We start from the raw sequence: 15,586 nt of genomic DNA on the forward strand, positions 1-15,586 counted from the left end.
GCAATGGGCATTCTCTGCACAGAGCAGGTGACAACATTGGCTCCGCAACCAGTGGATCCTTGTTCAAGGCTTCCTTTTGTGCTTTCGACCAGTGCCACATAATCAAAAATATCAGATCGCAGTTCCTTGCACAGAACACGGGCGGTTGCAAAGAAACCGCAGACCCCCTGAAAGAGCTGTACAAGATGCAGCAAGGATCTTCCGTAAAACCCATTAGATTTCCAGTGATGTGATTGCTGCGCCAATTGCGCCAAACTGCGCCAAGGGGCTAACCCTGCTACATCCTGCTACATTTTGCCAAAATATGGGTAATCTGCGCCAAACCTGCGCCAAAGGACCAGTTTTGGTCGCCTTTCAAAACCGAAACTAAACTGAGTACCGTAATTGAGCCTGCGTGAGCTAGGTGGCGCAAGCGGCCACCCGACATCACAAAGTACCCTGCATCAATCGTGACATTGTAACCCTGGAGCCGGGGAAAAGAAGGGACGTAGGGCAGGCACAAAACTCCAATGTCATTATTGAAGCAGCTCGCCTGCACCCTTGCTTTAGTTACATCAATCGTCCATCCGGTCTCGCATAATTTTTCCCGCCGTCTCTTCTTTCGCGCTCTCGTCGTCTCGTAAATCTCGTCTCGCGTGTACTTTTTTTTTTTTTTTTTTTTGGAACGATACATGCGGGCGAGTGCGGACACTCCGACGCTAACGTGCTGGGTACCAGCCATGCCGTCACACTGTGAAACGAAATTACGTTTTTGCGCGGCGGGAGTTACTTTTTGAGCTTGAAGCACTCGCTTCTGAAAGCAACGGCCGTGGGAAAATTGTATTTGGTCCCTGCCTGGCCAGTCCGCGCGTCGCTACGGATACGGAGCTTCCTCAACTGAAACATAAGGACGCCGCATGTTCATCAACATTTCTGTTCTTGTTTAAAACATACGCTTCTACAAAAATCCCTTTTTTAACTCAAAGACTGCTGGGTGGAAGTATAGATTACCTGGGTTTCTCTTGGTTGGCTTTTTTTCGAGAGGGACCCCGCTACATGAAAAATCTGTCACGCAAGAAAGTTGGTGAAGAGAAGTGAGCTAAAGTAAAGAAGGTAATGTCTGCACGCTGAACCCGCACAGCGCGCTTGTTTGTCTTGAGTTCAGTTGTTGCACAAAGCGCTCCAAGAACGTTTTGACCCTGACTTGTCCCGCGTCGATGCGCTCAGGTTATTTTTTTCTGTATGTTTAGCTTGTACCTCGCCTGCCGGCCTTGCAAGCACGCGCCGCTGGACTGTTTTTTGTCGCATGCTGGGCAGTTACACTTTACATACATTTTTGGAAACCAGCTGGCGACGGAGCGGAGAGACATATGGTCTCGGTTTCGATCGAACAGCCGTCTCCGCTCGCGCGACGAAGCACGTGCAGCTGCAAGCCTGCCGAAGTTGCCCTGACGTGCATGCGAACATGATTGCACGACAGAGGCACCAGCCTGGACGCTTGCAATCCACTATTTCACGTTTACATTTGACGAAAATCTGGCACGTCGGGAATCAGAAAACCGGTGGCAAGCGCTTTTTCAGAATTTCTCGGCAACGCATACATCACTGTACACTTTTGGGATGTCCCAATATCTCTTTGGAGACATTGAAAGTGGACATTCTTTACTAGCCTAAGCCAAAGCGGGAGACATTGAAAGTGGACATTCTTTACTAGCCTAAGCCGAAGCGAAGCTTTGCAGAAAGTTTTGAAAAGCAAAAAGTACTTGCTAGTTGTAATGCACATTTTTCTTGTGTGCAATCTCGCATTGCACTGCAGTAGCTATGTGTTTCATCAGTCGGGGACTGCTTCCATTTATTATTTTATATCAATAGTCAACCTAATGCTGTGATATTTACTACTAAACTGGTCATTTTCAAATAAATTTTAATAAGTGAAGTTTGGTTTTCAAATAAATTTGAATATGTGAGGTTTGGTTCTTATCTATCTATAGTGGGTACATATATATGTATCATTTAACTGAAGCATTGCAAAATGTGTCATGTCATTGACATTTCAGTTACATCTTGAAAGACTCCTAGGTGGTCGAACTTGACCATAATTCGTTTATTTCGGCGAGCAAAGTGGCCTTCGTTTGTCCAGCACCTAAAACGCATATTTTTATTTTTCAAAGATTATCTGCTCCGAAAGCCACTTTTGGTGCTCCGAAACACTGTTTTGGCTGCTCCAAAAGCCACTTTTGCTGCTCCAAAACACTGTTTTGGCTGCTCCAAAAGGTGCTCCAAAACGGCTTAGGCCAATCACATCACTGGATTTCCCACCCGAAAGCACCTCTATCCCTCAAACATCGAGAAGATGAGTGTGTGACCTGCTGTCCAGATTTTTTCACCACCAGTCCCATCTGCACTACAGTACCTGTAAGACAAGGCAGGTCACTCATGTGACATAGTTTTTGCATCTGTGCGCCCTCTTGTTGATTTCATGATGATGATTCACTAAATGGTTCACTACAATGGATGTCAGCAGCACTCATCAGCAGTACGTCCACAAGAATGACAAAGACACCCGGCATTTTAGCGACACCGATGATGCAAGGCTGACATGGCTTGAGACCACGTTCCTCAAGTATGTCGGGAATTAAGCTCAGGAAAGAAAGCCAGCCGAAAAACTTATTGAGCAAGGAAACGTACCACACACTGGTTCTAACGACGACGACGACGAGTGTCGAGTGCGTCCGTTATCTCCTCGATGAGAAGTTCAACTTCGTCTTGACACAAGTTTTCGAGCGACTTCATCAAAGCATTGTTTGGCTTCCTTCGCCAAATGGCCGGCTGCAACGGTGTGATGGACGTGAAAAGTTTGCTGTGCGGACTGGAGAAAATGTTAGACCGATATTGTGTCTTCGTCAGTGCAAAGCAATGTTAACTGTTCAATGTCGTTTGCTTGCTCCTCAGCACTCTCTCCCAACAGTATCCGCAATGACAGCTGGCGAACCAAAGAGTTCTTCCCATCGGCAGCAGATGCGAGACTGCGAGAGCTGTGCACGACACTAGGGCAGTGGCTACCCCACCCTGTGGCTGCGAGCATCGCTCTGATAGGGGGCTATCTGGCTCGTGTAGTGACGGAGAAACTGAGCTGCCAGGGAGGCTATGTTCGACGAATGTATCGTTTCTCCTAAAAAGAAACGGAAGCTACGATATCGCGTCTGATTGGCTAGAGGCTCAAAGGACGAAAGAGGGAACTTTCGTCATTTGAGCCTTTAACCAATCAGACGCGATATCGTCACTTCCGTTTCTTTTTAGAAGAAATAAAACATTTGTCGAACCTAGCCCCCCCCCCCCCCCCCCCCCCCCCTTCCCCAGGACTGCACCGACCTTGTCGAAAACCCGAAGAGCAACGCTCCTGTGGATGGCCTCATCGCCTATCAGGAACGAGAAACTAGTTCCCTAGGGGACTAGTTTCTTTTTTGAGGACCATTGCCAAGTCGCTCGAGGCCAGTGTGGAACATGCAGTTGGGGTTCTTACGGACGTCCCAATTTTGGTGTGCCCAAATCAAGACCCAGGACACAGGAAGATGTTCCTTGATCTTTTGTGTCGGAAGTTCATCAAGCCTCTTCTAAGCAACCATGCCCTAAACGTCACAGACAAAATCTATTGCAAAGATAAATGCATGTCGCGTAAGTTGTTGAAGTTGTAAAGAGATGCATGTATACATATCCTACATAGATCCTGTCTTAGTTTTAGATAGACAAATGTGCATATCCTGTTTGTGTTGGAAATAGATGCATGTAAATATCATGTTTTAGTTGGGATAAATATTGTAAATAAGCATCCCTATTCACGAATTATCTCCTGGTGAAATACATTGCAAACCTCATATTTTCGAGCTTGGCAGCAAATAAATATTTAAATTTGCGGCAAGACTTAGAACATCCTTCGCCCCCCCCCCCCCCCCCTCCCCAAGAGAAAAAAAAACGGGTGAATGGGCGAATGTACATATATTATAATTTTAACAAAAGAGAGACATACACAGAAGCTCGACCTGAGCGTATTGTCTGAGTCGTCCTTCCGTGCACGTTTTGCTTGTTCATATATGAATTTGTTATCAACACGCTCAACTCTAAATGCACCTCAGTTTCTAGTAATTTAGTGAATGTCTCAGCATAATTATTTTCATTTTACATTTCGCTGCATCCTAATGTTTGTGAACCCAAAATGATAAGCAGTTCACTACGCGAATCTCGAATCTATGGCCCATATGTTTCCTAGACTCTCATAACCTCCTTTTTAAGCACCAGCACGGATTTCGCAAGTCCTACTCATGCGAAACTCAGCTAACAGCATTTCTAACTGACGTTTACTCAAATTTCGATTCCAATGTTCAAACTGACGCCATCTTTATTGACTTTTCCAAAGCATTTGACAGGGTCCCTCATCAACGTCTTTTAATGAAACTAAGAAATATTAATCTTCACCCCTCAGTAGTCAATTGGATTTCTGAATTCCTTACTAATCGCACACAGTACACTTCTATTAACAATATAAAATCTACCACAAGCGCTGTAACGTCTGGCGTCCCTCAGGGAAGCGTTCTTGGCCCCCTTCTTTTTTTAATCTACATTAATGATCTCCATCATTGCATCACTTCTGAAGTACGTTTGTTCGCCGATGACTGTGTCATATATAGACCCATTCATTCACGCCACGATCAGCTAACCTTGCAAAACGATCTCCAACTTATAATTCAGTGGTGTCATAAATGGCAAATGGCTTTAAACTATAATAAATGTAAATCGCTATCTTTTTCCCGCAGTTCACATGTTCTATCCTCCTCTTACCACTTTTCTGGCATCCCAGTAACTGCTTGTTCATCGTATAAATATCTAGGAATTCATCTGACATCTGACCTGTCATGGACCACTCATATAACAACTGTCATCGCCGATGCTAACCGCACTCTCGGATTTCTTCGCCGTAACCTCAGACAAGCTACATCCCCCGTAAAACAACTAGCTTATACTACCTTGGTCAGAACTAAACTAGAATTCGCTTCTTCCATATGGTCACCGTGGCAGGCATACCTAACTAACAACCTGGAATCCGTTCAAAGCAGGGCCCTCCGTTTTATTCATTCCGACTATTCCCCATACGCAAGCATATCAGGACTTCGCCAATCAGCTAACCTTGACACTCTTTCTCACCGCCGCAGGGTGTCTCGTCTTTCTCTTCTTCATCGGAACTTTTATTACAACAGTCATCTCAGACAAAGTTTGTTATCACCTCCTTACCGCATTTTCCCTCGTCTCGACCATTCTTGTAAACTCCGTCCGATTTCATCGTCAACCGTCACTCACCAAATGTCTACTTTACCATTGGCCATTGACGACTGGAACTCACTGCCTGACGTAATTGTTACCTTATCTGATACTAAGAAATTTTCTGCAGCCATTAGCTTATTTTTTCTAACCCATAACTAGATTACAGCGTGTTTTTGTAGATAAATTGTTTTGTTACTTGTTTGTTTTTTAAGTGTTCACTCCCTTGTGTAATGCCCCCTGGGCCTTCAAGGAATAATAAATGATGATGATGATGATGATATGTCGGAACCCAGTCGCCTATCAGGCACTGCGCTGGCTTATCACCCATCAGGGCATATTTTCAAAACGCGCAAGTCCGCAGAGTCGCAAAATAATAAACCCTCGAATAGTTTTCCGTAAGCATATTCGGCGAGCTAAATAGCCAGCATTATGATCTAGCAGTGGCGGAACGCGATGACAATCTATAATCATCCGCGTTTCGCCACTGCTGGCTTTGCGCCTGCTGCACGAGCGGTACCTTTCGTGCGTCCCCGAGTTTCCCACGAACTTCAAGTCGTTCTAAAAAGAGTTGATTTAGTGATTTTTGATGACGCTCAGTAAATCTCTAATTGGAACCATGTCCATATTTTGGATAATCAATCAATAAATTAATTTTATTTACATCATCATCAGATAGTGATGTTGGTTGCAGAGGCAAAAGAAAAAAAAGTTTTGTCGTGGCTAAGCGTCGTCTGCTGCGGGCCGACTACTTATTACATGAATGGAAGTTTGTGTTCAAACGTCGAGAAAATTTCATTCGTTGGCTTTTTAACCCACCGAGGAATAACAGTATATAATTTTCTTGCCAGAGACAGCGATATAAAATGAAATAACCGAAATTTGGATGCCGATCCCGTGCACTCCACCGGGCGAATGAATGAAAATGGCGGCCCTACCCGCTGAGCTGGGAGCTGCCGAGAGTTCACCCGCACGCGCTCATGCCTCTCACTATGCGCCGCGGTCTAATTGGCTCACTCGGGACGGGGTGCGCTACGGCGGCGAGATCATAAACTGGCCAAGCTCTCCCAATATACGGCTCTGCTGAGGTGTGACGCGCAATTGTTATAATGTAGTAAGTTGTCGAAAAGTGCCACTATGGGCTCAGTCTAATGCTATATTTTATAAATATTGTCGTTTCAACATGAGTAAGTGCGTCAAAAACCTAATATCATCGACAAAGCTGTACTATTCATTTTTGGCTGCCCGAGGTGAAAACAAACTGTTCCTCCCTTGAGCCTCATCCCGCTGTGCTACTACGCCCGAATTTCCTTACGGAAAGGCAAGCGCTTTGTTCTTCCCCTCTCCCCCCCCCCTCCCTCCCCACATCTTTCACCTCTCCACATTCCCCGCAGGGGGCACCTGAGAAAGCAGGTGTTTGGAGAGTGGCGTCTCCACGGACCCCGAGCCCCGCAGGGGGTGCCTGCACCTTAGGTGCAATGGTGAGTAGCGTCACCACGGACCCCAGCCACGTGGGCCACCATACCCGCACGCAGGGGGCACCTACTCTAGTAAATGCTTGGAGAGTGGCGTCACTACGAACCCCGAGCCATGTGGGTTCGCCCACCCACATGTGGCTGTGCGTGGCGTACCCGTGTCCTGGGAAAAGGGGATCCTTGCGGTTGAGCTGAGCCCGGGGTACGTTTGGATTCTTCGGGGCCCCCCGGGCGAGGAAATACACCGCTTCGGCCCCTACTTCTCGTAGACAAATGTCCTGGCTTGGGCCGACCAGGATGATTCAGTCAGTCGCCTTTCTTTACCTCTCCTTTCTATACCTTTCCTTCTTATTTCACCTTCTTTGGCGGCAAGGGCTAACCTTGGGTGCTGACACATACCCTCGTCCAGATCCACACTTGGATATAGTTTCCCGGCAGCACTGTTAGCGTAACGTCTTCAGCCGAGCCCTTCTTGTTATGGTGCGTTACCTAACCCCTTGTTGGGCTCGGTGGTGGGTGGTGCACCGCAGATTCTGAACACTTTCCGCCTCTCTGTCTAAACCCGGTTCCAGGCAGCAATCTAAACGGCACTGCCCGAACCAAGTCATGGCCAAAGCACCAGAAGTATAACACTCTGTCAAGTTTTTTGTAGTTCATTCTGAAGACGATCAACGCCCTGTCGCCAAGCTGTCTCTATTCATCGTTGCCAAAGTCCTTGAGCACTTGATCAGACACTCCTACCAAGCAAAAAAGCTGCATTCTGGGGACCTTCTTGTAGAGGTCACCACACAAGCGCAAAGTGTGGCCATTCAAAAGATGAAAAGCATCGTCGATACCTCCGTCACGGTAATGCGCGCACAGGACGTTGAACACTGTGCGTGGAGTCATCTCTGAAGAAGACCTCCTAGGTGTAAGCGAGGATGAGATCCCTGAAGGCCTACAAAATTTGGGTGTCACTGCAGTAAGCGGATTATACTTCACCGCGGGGGTCAGGAGATACCCTCAAAACATCTTATTCTTTCTTTTGAACGGCATAGTCTTCCAGCAACAGTAAAGGCAGGCTATCAGAACTGTCGTGTCCGTCCTTATGTGCCGAACCCCCAAAGGTGTTTCAAGTGCCAACGGTTCGGGCAGGGGTTTAGGAGCTGCCGTGGAAGAAAGATCTGCGCCAAGTGTGGCAGCAACGAACATGTCGCAGACATCTGTGAAAACGCTGTGTGCTGCTCCAACTGCAAAGACACCCATGCAGCGTACTCCCGTGTTTGTCCCCTGTGGTAGTATAGAGAAAGAGATCTTGAGCTTGAAGGCTAAAGAGAACATTACATACCTTGAGGCCAAGAAACGCTGGTCCTTTCTTGCACAAGGCATATCACCAGCAATGCACTCAGCTGTCATAATGGGAGCTGACACGCAGATTTAAATTGTATCTACTAAATAAATACACTTTTTTTTTTCTTTTTCTTTTTTTAGAACGACGTAAGGAGATTGGAACTGCATGGTGTTTAATGTTGTGATATGTATGGCGCCATTAGCTGCAGGCTAACCGTTTTGACAGTACCCACTTCGTGTTATCTGTGCTTCCGTGCCTGTTTCAGAGTTAACCAAAGCTTTGGTTCAATGCTTATTGAAAAAAGCCCTCACTTCAAATGTTTCGCCATGTGACCGATATTTTTTGCATGTTTTATCTTCTAACGTCGGAGACGTGAATGTGTTTAGCGAACGCCTGAAGAACGTGAAGTTTAATCACTATTCCTTACTGGAGTCCTGGGCACGGTATGATTACGCTACACAAGGTCGCGTGCGCGCTCACTCTCTTTTGGTTAAGAGCATAATGTTCCGCGCCGTCAGATTGAGGATCCGGCCACCTGACACGGGGGATTCGCGTCATATGAGGTTCTGAAACTGCGGCTTTTGAAAGGGGTGTGTCTCAAAACGCGCCATTCGCGTTTGAACCTTGCGCATTTCGTCTGCCGTGGCCAACACCTTCTAGAAGCTAAAACCTCCGCGCTTCATTTTGTTACGTCAGCTACGTCACTGCTCCTATACTTCGTTCACCCACTGATCTCTACTATTCGCGACTCCAGCGACCTATAGACGCTTTACACACGCGCCAAATTACAGCCGCCATAGCTGACCTTCTGTTGTCTCACCGAGATGCCGAGCAGCTGAAACGGTAGTTGACGATACTGTACAAAGGCCGATGCTTTAGAAAAGGACACAGTTGAATCTAATATGGCAATAACCTGGCCTGCTATGGTAATGATAAAGCGAAATAAACGTAATAAGAGGAAACAAAACTGAAGGTCAGTTATGGCGGCGTCCATGCACAGCTGCTGCAAAGCGTCTATAGGGGGCGCCACCACCAAACAAACATGGCGGCTGAGTCCAGGTCGCGGCGGCTCGGCCGGGCCGCCTGAACAGGTGGCGCGTTCAATTTAACAGATTTTCTTTTGTTTAATGCCCTATTTTATAGGCATTTGAACTGAGACGGTTAAGTGTAGCCGGTGCAGATAAACTTGCAAAGTATAGTTTTGTTTTGCTGGTGTTTTTTTGTTCTTTTCGTGTCAAACTTTCGTTTCGGAGATTTCGTTCAAAACCGAAACTATGGGCTCCGGATAGACGGTAATATACTAATCAGTTTGGATCATCTAAGGAAAGCGGCGATGACTATAGAATTGTTCCACAGAGAGTAACTTTTCAGCTAACTCGCATGCCTCGACCATGCGACTTATCTGTCCGCGAAATCGAGCTTTTGTGCGTATCCGCGTTTACGAAACAGCTCCAGTCGTCTGCTCGGTCAACAACACAGGCTGCAGGATAATTACGAAAATTAAGCAACCGCTTCTTGAGCCAAAGACCATGTTAACCCGCCGGCGCCCCACTAAACAGCTGATACTCGTATTTCAATTCAGGTTTTAGTAGCAATCGGGAAGTCGTTTTGACGAGCGGGTTATGTATTATATTACGTACATGGTCCCACTAGAGCGATATTAGTATATCCTTCGGGTTGAAATATGAGCTTAGTTGACTAGCTATTAGGTGAGCTGCTGAATAGAAGTATATTTGACAGACGGAGACATACTACTTAAACTTAGCCAAATGGTTCTATAGCCGGCAGCACGGAGACAAACTGAAGAGAGTCTTCATTGAAGATACACGCAGAACCTCTCTGCATTGAACTTTGCTTCGACCAATGTAAACATATATTGCTGCTGGCTTCGACGTCCTCGTAATATAAATATTGGAGGCGCGATAGGTCAAAATGCCGTGACAGCATCTAACGTTGCGAGACTTGTCTCCCACCTTTTGAAAACAGATAATTTCCCTCATTCATCATCTGCAGCGAGCAAGTTTTCCTGAATCAAGTAATTGCGAAATCAGTCCAACTCCTTCAGTGTGGTTCAGAGGCTTTTTCGGCGAAAAGCAGCCGAGATGAATAGCCAACGCACCGACCGGCGTGGGTGGCTCAACTTGAAGCTAACCGAACACAACCAAACTCAAGAAAAGCAGCTATCGAACCTTCCCATTCACTTGACTGCAAAATTGATGTTCCCTCCAGTATCAGTTACCAAACATTCGTCAATTTGAATGATATTGGAGACAGAAAAGAAATTAAAAAGTTTTTCCGTAATTCCTCCCCATCCAAGAAATCGAAAGCACGCGACCGTGTGCTGTGGAGTAAACGGGCTTTCAAACACGTAATAGAAGAAAACAATCTACTGAGGCTTCACCACACTAATGATCACTCAGGCAAACTTAAGAAATATTCGGACCTCCGTCGAATTACATTGTTCGCCACCGCGCCGACATCGCGCGTCTTCGCGAAAGCCACCAGAGACGCGGAGGGGCGCGGAGCGACCTGGACCGGCTGGTTCCCGGTTTGCCCGCTTGGCGGGCTGGACGGCGCTTAGCTGCTCTCCGAGCCTGGCGCAAGTGAAGCCACCGGAAGTTCGATGATTGTCCCGGAAGTTGGGCGTGCGCTGGGCTTCCTAGTGCATTCAGTCGATATTTTGGACCATGCTTTTTTGTGTCTTTGATTGGGTTTTAATACTCCCGTTTTGGATTAAATCTCGAGAATGAGGCATTTGAACTTGGGACATATTCACAACTTGATCAACTAGAATCTCAAAATGTTTACATTGAATGGCTTCCCATGATACTTCTCGGGTTCGCATGCGCTCTTACTGCGCAACAAGCAGGCTCTCTTGAGGGAACAAGCGAAAATCCAGCGCCCTCGACGCTATTCGAACCATTACTCGGAAGGGTTTCAAAGCCTGCCAAGCGCTCACTTCCGGGACAAGCCCCTCACTTCCGGTGGCTTCATACCTGTTTGCTCAATGCGCCATCCAGCCCCCTCTAGTGGAGATCAGTGGTTTCACCCTAAGTCCAGACGCATTCGACGCTACGAGCTGCTGCTACCAATCGGACAGTGTCAAAAGGGCACCATCATGGTGTTTGCCGAGCTTTTGTACGTGTTCTATCATCGCTGAACTAAATATGAAGGAAAAAAAAGGCCCCGTGACTTGCGCTTTTGACGCTGCTTCATTGATCCATTAGCTCGTAGCGTCGGCTGCGTCTAGGCTTAAAGGCCGACGATCAAGCACGAGATTCAACGGAGAGGTTCAAGTTGTGAGCTCTTCGATGGTATGTTGTGGCAGATTTTTGCCTTATCCTTGCACTCTTGCACTTTCGAATAGTCAGTGTGCCCTGAGCGACAATAGTATGAGAAACAACTCCGCTATCTTTTTTTTCTGCACTAATTATCACTTCCAGAGGGTTTTGAGATACTTTGTTGGTTGTAGCATGCCAGTCGCCTGCACAGAGTTAGTTTTACCCTATACCAGCTAGCTTAGTTAGATTCACCCTGTACAAGCTAGTTTCACCTAGTACCCACCTACGGCACGTGATGAAGTGAAGGACTTTTGCCATAGAGTGACTAGCCATCTCCGCCATTCACTCACATAGCCTTTGCGCGAGTACCTTGTTGTTGTCCATGTTGTTATATATTTCGTTTAACTTGTTTTTGTCCAAATATTGTGTTGCCTTTTGCTGGATTTTTTTTTCATGGGTGTTTGCAGACCAACTGGCATGGGCCTTCGGCCTTTCTGCTCTCCTCCCAACTCTGCTGAGCCGAATAAATGAAATGATATGAGAGTGTTTTGCTTTGTGCTCTGGCTTTTGCATTGGACACCATCGACTATGATTTAGCAGCGCTGTCGTCCAAGACTCCTTTTCTCACCTGTGTAGCTGGGAACTTCGCCTCTGTGACTGTGAAAAAACTCAAGTTCAGGTATTGCAGAGAACATTTGGTTTTGGAGAAGACACTTTCTCGCCATGCATGCAGTGGTTCATCATCTGACAGATGCTTTAAATTGAGGGGAACTGCACCTTTCAACGCACCTGGTCGTCAGTGGGGTAATGCATGCTGAAGTTGTCGTGAACAAGCTTATGTCGCCCCAGCACATCGCTCAGTTCTTGCGGTTACGTAATCAACGAAATATTGTCAGACCTGATACTAGCTACGCTGCCAGAGTTCGAAGAGTTGGACATTTGTGCAAGTGTCGACAACCATTCTTCTCAACATTGTCTGCAAGCACAAATATGATGCCTTAGGCAGAATGTCAACTCTCCTCCGGCCAAAAAGCAGCTGTCCGTCTTCCCATAAAAGCTGGCGTTGTTTTAAACATCAAGTGTGAAGGAATCACGACGTAGACCGACATACTAAAACCCGAAACGGAGGCAAAAAGGAAGTCTCGATAGATGAACTATATATTGTGTCACGTTCATTTACTGCTTTGTTACAGATTGTCAATCAGTCACATTTTTTGTTGCGTGTCTCTATTAAAATATTTTTTATTCAAAACAAATGACTCCTCAATTAGCGAGCCGTCACTTATTTTCGTACGCTTTAAATACAAAAGTGACCGTTCAACCTGTGGTCTGAGGTCGAGATCGTGCTGTTACATTTATTTTATTTTTCAGAAAACTATAACTTGAATGCGCTAGTAGTAAATATTATTTCACATATTTTCTAGTTGCGCGGTAAGCATGGACGTCAAAAATATATTCCAAATAAAATATTTGTGATTGCAGAGAATCTCTTTGGTTTTACAAAGAAGACTAATCAGTTAAATAATTGTGGAAAGGGTGTAGTCGCTAATGTTTGTCATGAGTTTTTTCAGTCGTCGTAACTTAATAGACGAGCTGTAGGAGAGTTGCTTTATGACCTTCTAATCTTAAAAATACTAATTAGATTAACTACGTCGTTGTCACGCACGGGTAAGTGACATTCGTACAATATTTCCAGTAAAAGCTGCAAGTTTCTACTCGGTTTCCCCGCTAAATTTAGCGGGAATATTCACATCTTGTGGCCAAAACATCAATTCAGTTTCTTTGCTAAATTTAGCGGAAACTTGACGTCACACGACCTATACCCAAATTCAGCTACCCTCTCAATTTCGCGGGAAAAATCACGTTTTGTGACTCAGACTTGTTACCCGCTAAATTTAGCGAGAAAATTCACGTATTGTGATCCAGACACCAATCCGGTCTCCCCGCTAAATTTATTGGAGGAAATCGGCGTCACGTGAGCTATACAACCATGCAGTTTCCCCCTCTAAATTTAGCGGGAAAATATACGTCACGTGACACCGATTTCTCTCTCCAATTCGCAACAATACATTGCTTGCATTATATGACTTCAAGCACCGTCGCCAGAGCTCTCGGTGCCCAAAATCCCCTCAGAATAAAAATTGGTGCCAATTTTTTTTTTTTTTTTTTTTTTATAGCGAAGTTGGGATGGCGTTAGGATCTGCAAGAATGCGTCCTCACGAGTCAACAGAAAGCTCCCCATTGGTCGTGGCAAGTATGAATAAATAAAAATAAAAAAAAGGGGGGGGGGGGGGGGGCAACCAGCGTGAGTCAACCGTCCTTGGCATTATTAGATAGTGAGGTCCTGATCTCTTGTTATCATCTCTAGGCGTCGTCCTCGAGGTCGTCCTAGAAGTCCTCCTTAAAATCGTCCTCTAGGTCGTCCCAGAAGTCGTCCTCTAGGCGTCGTCCTTGAGGCCATCTTAGACGTGGTCCTCTAGGCGTCATCCTAGACATCGTAAAAATAATAGCTTTGCTGGTCCTCCATCTTCACGTGAAGTGGAAGCTTCTGCAATTTTTTTTTTTTTTTATCTTGCATTAGCAAGTGAAAGCGTGATTGTAGCAGTTAAGACCCGTTCACACTTGCGACAGTCGCTGGAGATAGCGACTGGCGACCACCAGTGTTCACACTTTATTGAGCGACCGACGAGTCGCCAGGCTCGCTGCCAACTTAAGGGATAGTAATCAACACCTTTTCGAGCCGGTTGAAAGGTTTTTCTGATCAGAGGTGCCGGTAGGAAAAAACAAGAAAACGTAATGGTGCTTCGAAACGTAAAACGACGGCTATATGTGCGCTCCCTCAACCGTGATATTGTACGTACCCGCCATGCCGAAAATGTCGCCGATCTCATTTTAGGCCTGCAGCTTTTTGCCCCGATCCTTGTGGTCGGGGTGCCGCTTATTGTAAGGAAACAAATAGTCTTTGAGAGCATTAATAAGAGCTTCCGCGGAGAACTCCATGCCAGTGACCGCCGCCTTGCGCGCGTCGCTATTTCCCGCGGGTAGCAGTGCCGGATGTAAACAAACGCAGACATCACTTCCGACGAGACTCTGATTAGCACCGCCGTCCAGCAACTCGGTTTTGCGACTTGAGAAATATGTTAGGGAGCGACTGCCCAAAATCGGTCGCTACCGACCTGTTTTGGTCGCTCCGCGGCCAAAAAATCAGTCGCTAGTCGCTGGTCGCTCCAGTGACTGTCGCAAGTGTGAACGGGCCTTTATGTCAAAAAGTTTCAAGATCATGAAGGGAAAATACGACCCCGCTACACTTCAGCAAATAGTGTCGGTGGAAGCGTGGAATGAAGTTTATAGGTAGGCGTGCGCTTTGATACGCGTCCGCTTATTATATTTTTATGAGATTATTGATAAGAGCGTTCACAAAATTTTTATGGTCGTGCATTTTTGGAAATTTAAGCTGATGCTGAACAAAACGTCATTCTTCTTCGCGAAATATTGATGTTTTGTCTGGCTCGTTAGAACGACCAAATGTTTTTTCGAGTGGCGGGGGATTCGCGAAAATGAGGTCTTCGCTTAAATTATTACATGTCAGGCGTGAGAATTGATGCCCATAAACACGCCGTCATAATCAAATTTGATAACGTGTCTTATATCCGAATTGATAGATAGGGTTCTGATGTCCTTTTCATTAGCACGTTAAAACGAAAACAGAAAAGAGGAGGTGTTTAGACATTTATGTACGTTTTTCCTTTGTTGATGTGATTTATGTGTCAATCTTTATAAATCTGCTCCAGTATGTAGGTCTCACATAGGTTCCTCGCGGCAGCATGTTTTTTCGTGATAATGTTTTCATGTCGCGATCGCCCCCCCCCCCCCCCTCCTCTCCTCCTTTTTTCTGTTTTGATGCCACTGTGCTTATCCTCCTCCAAGTTTAGTTCTTTCTTTGGGTTTGGAACCTGCCCGATCATACTCAGCAAACAGGCCCGCTCGCATGGCAGATATGGTAGTGATCACTAAGCAGCTACAAAGTAAAACGGAATAACCCCCCCCCCCCCCCTCTAAAAAAAAAAAAAAAAAAAACTCATTTTTTTTTTTGTGTTTGTTTTTGTAGTAACCCAGCAACAACTTTATTTATAAATCACAGCTTCTGTCAGACAACGATCACAGTTTTGCCCAGCCCACCGTTTTCACATTTCGTTCCAATCAACACT

At 45.9% G+C, this 15,586-nt stretch overlaps 1 pseudogene; it reads left to right on the plus strand.

The window, feature by feature from the left end:
- On the plus strand, window positions 1–3,674 carry LOC115323873 (annotated as a pseudogene).
- Window positions 3,675–15,586: the final 11,912 nt, after the last annotated feature.

The sequence above is a fragment of the Ixodes scapularis genome, unplaced genomic scaffold (genome assembly GCF_016920785.2).
Source record: "Ixodes scapularis isolate PalLabHiFi unplaced genomic scaffold, ASM1692078v2 PGA_scaffold13__105_contigs__length_92229423, whole genome shotgun sequence".
Taxonomy (NCBI): Eukaryota; Metazoa; Arthropoda; class Arachnida; order Ixodida; family Ixodidae; genus Ixodes; species Ixodes scapularis.